Source organism: Dendrobium catenatum, unplaced genomic scaffold (genome assembly GCF_001605985.2).
Source record: "Dendrobium catenatum unplaced genomic scaffold, ASM160598v2 fragScaff_scaffold_1656, whole genome shotgun sequence".
Taxonomy (NCBI): Eukaryota; Viridiplantae; Streptophyta; class Magnoliopsida; order Asparagales; family Orchidaceae; genus Dendrobium; species Dendrobium catenatum.
Genome location: NW_021320118.1, coordinates 454,520 through 460,514, shown reverse-complemented (window position 1 = coordinate 460,514; position 5,995 = coordinate 454,520).

Genomic DNA, 5,995 nt, shown 5'->3' with positions numbered 1-5,995 from the left:
GAACCTATATTCCAAGTTCCTATCCTAATTTTAGTTTTATGGACTAGCTTCTTTGCCCACATCCATCCTTGATGTGGGAACCCTTGCCTATTTAACACTGCACCCGGGCGCCGGTGCAGTGGCCCTTGCACACTTGTCACTGTATTCAGGCCATACAGCGCATCGCTTCCAGGGGACGTCCTAGAATTAACACAATTTCTTAAAGGATTCATGTCATTATTGTTCGACAAGTTTTACGCTGGCTGTCGACTACCTAACGCTGTTTGTTGTTGTTGTTGGTGTTATCCTTTCAATTACTTTATCAAAAATACCCCTTTTCCGGTGATGAATTTGTTCATCTTAATCATGTTCACATTTTTTCTCGAGATATGAAACTTTTTTATAGACAACTATTTCATCAATATTATTTTTAAAATTTCCCCCCTTACAAATCTTCTTTGCATAAGTCTCCGCATAATTAACCACATGGTATTTGCATTTTCTTCACCATCAACACCAAGGTAACTTTCTAAATCGAATTATTAGGGAACAATTAGTTTTCACATAATAGAAATTACTCAATTTATTCATACCTTATTCTTCCAAAGTTCCAATACAATTTTCACTGTGTAATCCCAAGGTTGCTAAGTTAAATTTGGTATGGGACATCTACACATACCATGTTTTGTTAGGATGTCTTTTTAATGTTTAATAGTGTGGTTGCAATGTTTTTATCTACTTTAGTTTATAATATTTTTACTTCTAAAATATTAATATCTTATATATCGTGAGAAATTTTAATATTGTATTGTAATATTAAAATCAATAAGATTTTTTTTTCCAAAAGAACTTTTTATTGATAATAAGAGTTTACAACAGCTCAAGTTTAAAAGCCGAAAAGCAGAAATAAAAGCAAATACAAAATAAGGTTGAAGAGATCGAAGAGAGGGCTCAGTAAACGACCGAGGCTCCCAGCATCCACGAAGGCAAGCACGGACCATCCAAACTGGCGAAAAACATCCCCAATGGTTGCCACCAGCTATGACGACGAGGAAACGAGCCCCAACCACATCATAGCCAAATAAACCGACACCCACAGAAACGAACACAAGTCCATAGAACAAAATCAACCAAAACCAACAAAAGGATCAAACAGGGGAAACAAGAAACTATCTACCTCTCCTGCCCCTCCCACGAAACCTCCCGCGAGAGGAGACAGAGAGAACAGGTCTATCACAAACCAATTTAAAATCATGGCCAGGATCAGAACCTCCACAATAATCCGAAGATGAATCAGACTCGGATTCAAATTCAGACGTACAATGCAGCCAATCAAGATGATTTATGACATCCATACCTGAATTATCACCCACATGATACACCAACGCTTGATTGTCTATCAAATTCACAGGGACATCTACAAAAGAATTAGAAGTGACAGACAATCCACTCTCAGCATTTACACTACCTCCAACCATATTAATACTACCAATTTTTTTCTGAGATTCCAAAACAGCAATAAAAGCAGGTGAAGAGACACCTCCATATTCGACATTAGGACAAGCCCGAGAATCCAGAGCATTAGGCAGAACCCCAGCAGCCACAACCTCAGACTCAATTAAAGGAGGACCAAAATTAATACCCTCGTCAACAAGAGGAATAGAACCGACAGACACCTCATCACTCGAAACCAAATCAACAAACGGAACAACATCACAGATATCACCCCGAACATCCACATGGCCATCAACAGAAACATTAAAACTAGGAGAAACAGGCGCCAACCCAGCCGGAACATCCACCAAAATCCCCTCAGTTCCTAAACTATTAGCTACAGGTGAATCAACCACTGCATTCACCATTTCCACGCAATTGACCAATGAAGCATCATTTAAAACAGGAGCCACACCCGAAGGTAAAACAGGGGAAACAGGTGGAACCGACGTAGGGGGAGGGCGACAATTTCCCTAAACATGACCAATACATTTGCATGAAGCACAAAAAGGGGAAAAATCTTCAAAAACCACTTCCTGAAGATACCCCAAATTCTCATAGCCTAGCCACACCCGGTTGGAATAAGATTTAGTTATGTCAAGCTCCACAAGAACACGCGCGACGGAGGGGAGGGAACCAACAGATATAGCCTCATCGATTTTCAATGGTTTACCAAAAATTTACCCCAGAGCATGAAGAATACGAGGGTTAAAAAGATGAGGACGCAAAAGCGGAAAAGAGATCCACACCGGAATGACCGATGACTCAACACCAATATCCAAACTAGGTAACCATTTCGTGAGCTTCATATAGCAGTTGAAAACTAAGTAAGAACGATGACAAAAAACCCTACAATAATCCATGTCATTCTCCAGTTTGATCGAAATGTGTGTAGGATCGAGCAAGGTAACAAAAAATTCTCCCCTAAGTTTGAGATTAAAGAAGAACTTGCAGATTGAGTCAAGAGAGGGACGTTTTGTAGGGAAAAAACCAACTAAGGAAAATTGAAAACCAGCGACTAAAGCATTGAATTCCATATAGGAAATCCATAAGGAAGGAAAGCCCCAAAAAGTATAGGTACGCAGATCAGGAAACGAAGGCGTGACCGACCCAGATCCAGCCAAAGCCTCTAAAAATGAGCGCGAATGAGACGAACCGCCCAAAAAACCTGGATCGCTTAGAAGAACAGGGGCCATGCCAGCACCCGCTGAAGGAAAACCACCAAAAAACAAAACACCAGGAAACCAAGAAAGCTAAACCATAAGAACTAGAAGGGTTAGGATACTCCCCGGAGAACCGAAGAACCGAGAAGGGGGAAGACCCCAGCGCGGCGGGGACAGAGCGAATCCCAAACCCTAGCAGAGCCGTTACAGAGACGAATGTTAAAATCAATAAGATAATAATAATATTGAAACATATTTATCATAGGAATATCAAAGCCAACTATCACAGTAGAATGGCTTATAATTCATGGATCTTCTATTCGTGATATTGTAAGAAATTGTGCTTCTTTTTTTCTTTTTGCTTGGTATATAAAAAGTAATGAATTAGCTTTATTCTGGAGGAGTTTAAAATAAGGTTTTTTTTTTTGTTTCAGATGTCTTAATTACTGTTTCAATAAAATAATTGACAATAAATGCTAACAAGAGGAAAAAATATGCTTAATGAAAATAAATTATAAGGAAATTTTATAGCTGTTGGGATGAGTAGCTTTATCAATTTAAATCCTTATTCAAATGTTCATTAGGTGTAGCAATGATTTGGTACATAAAATCCTTTGTAGGTGTAATAAGAGATTATTTGCAAAATTTATAGTATTTTGAAATCTTAAAAGTTGTAAATGGATGCATTTGAATAAAAAGCATATTAATTAGAAAGGTTACATGTGAAACTTACAATAGCCGAAAAGCAGTAATAAGCCCACGGCCCATCTACTACTATTTAGGTCAGACTTAAGAATTAACTATTTCCACTATGGGCTTACGAAAGAAACTGAGTAGAAGGCCAGCTCGGCCCGGTTTGTGTCTTCAATGATTTTCTTAAGATAGGCATGCTATTTTCGCCATAAGAAAAGGTAGAATTGTTTTTATTTTTTTAAAATTTATTTATACATTTTATTTGTTCGTAAAAAAATATTTGATTTTATCTATGTGCTATTTTAAGAAAATAAAAAAATATTATAGTCATAATAAAACAAAATCAATGCAACATATACAATCAAAACAATTGCACCTTCAAATAAAATTTAAGAAGATTAATTTATATACATATCACAAAATTATTATATATATATATATATATATATATATTATATATATATATATATATAATATATAATATAATATATATATATATATCTATATTATATATATATATATATATTTATTGTGAGGTCTAAATTTTTATATTTCCTTATAATTATATTAAAAACTTTTTAAATCACATAAAAATACTATAATTATTTACTGAATAAGGATCTATATTTAAACTTTTAAATCACACAAATCATTGCTTACACCTAATGACCACTTGAATAAGGCTTTGCTAGCAATGTATAAAAATATTTTTTCATGTATATCTTTTTGTAGAAAGATTCAATGTATAAATTATATTCATGTACTGTAGTAAAACGTTAATAGAAATTTTATTTAAATAAAATTAAAATACATGAAAAATTAAAACTATATATATAAATCCTCGCTAAATTTCATCAATGATGTCTGGTCAATACAAACTCTTAACTTCTTCAATTCTAAAGATTCAAAAAAAGTCTTTTCCAACATGTGGATTTTAAGTTTTGTATGAGGAACAGCTTTTTGACCACTTATTTTTTCACCGATTTTTGAAAGAATTTTTTTTGTGCCTAAAGAGTTAAATGTAGAAACAGTAAAAAAAATTGTTTCAAAAAAAAAAAAAAAAAAAAAAAAAAACGTTAGTGTAACGTTAGTGTAGTTGTTAAGAGACTCAATATTATAGAAATATAAGCCTTACAATCCCAAATAAACACCCACCCTTGTTGCAATCCGGGAGAGCTCGAGCCTATATTTTGATGATTACAAGCATTATTGTGGTTTCACATAATTTTTCCCGCTTGTTATTACTGCATATATATATTTTTTTGTGTATTAACATTTCAGATTCAATACACGCCAAGCACCGCCAAAAGATCAAGACTAAAGATTGGAATAAAGATTGGATAGTCTAGAATTGATATTTATAAGAGTCTGTAATTTTATCTTTCTTAATACTATAAATTGTAAAATGTGTATATTTAGCATAACAATTATGCACACATACAACTGAGCAAAATTAAATGTGTTAATTTTTCTAAATATCGTATTGTACGATCTAGGATCATATTGAAATTAATTAAACCATTAAATTAAATAGATTTAATTTAAAAATAATAATACTTTACGATCTCAGTCATATAGGAAGATCAGTTGTAACCAAGAAATCATACCGCTAATCATATATTAGACAAAATTTAAAAATTTAAAAATTTAACTATTCACTATATGATTGCAATCTTATTGTATGATGTTATTAAATCTTACATAATCTAATCCTGTAATTAAGCAATCAAAAGAGGATTACTTGATATTTCAGATCGTATTATACGATGTTCTGCTTCATACATAATGGCCCGATTAAATCCTTGGACGATAATTAACCGCCATCACTCATACGGGGCAAAAATCATATTCAATTGAACTAATTATACTATACAACCTTGATATCGTATTAGATGATAAGTGCAAGTATTGAAACTAATCGTACACGCTATTGTTCATCGTACAGTATTAACACGATATATTGGGCTAATCGTACTCTACAATCATCAGATCATATGTAACGTTATACAGAAATAACTGAATTAAAAATATAGGGTTTTTTGAAGCCTTATGTTTAAGCTCTCTTATTAGATTTTGAAAAAAAATTTGGCTGTTGGGAGATTTCTGATAGAGTTCTTTGAGGGGTTGTGTCTTCTTGAGAGACCTAGGAGTTTGGAGAGAAAATGGGAGAAGTTTTGTGAGAGGGTATTTTGCGCAATTGCTCCAAGCAAGCTTCTATCTAAATTCCTCCATGTGTTTTCATTGATCTTAGGGGAAGTTCTGAGGATAAAGTTAGTCTTCAAGGCCAAATATTATTGACACTCTGTCTCACCAGAAAGGTGAAAGTAATTCAAATTGTTTGTCTCACTAGGAGGGTGAATATAATTTTGATACTCTACCACATCAAGTTAGTGGATGAGATTTTGTAAGAGCTTCATCTTGCTGTAGGGACAAAAGAAGAGTCATTAAAGATTTAGTGTAATATTTGGAGAGGACGACTCCGGGGAGGGGACATAGGTTAAGTTTTGACTAAACAACTATAAAATTTATGATATGCTAGTTCCATTTTTCTTTTTGTATTTTATTCTTCGCATTTTAATTTCTTGATCGTTATATTATTCTAAATTTGGGTTGAAAGCATTGTGATTGTTTGGCTGAATTTTTGTGAGATAAATAAAAAAAATCAC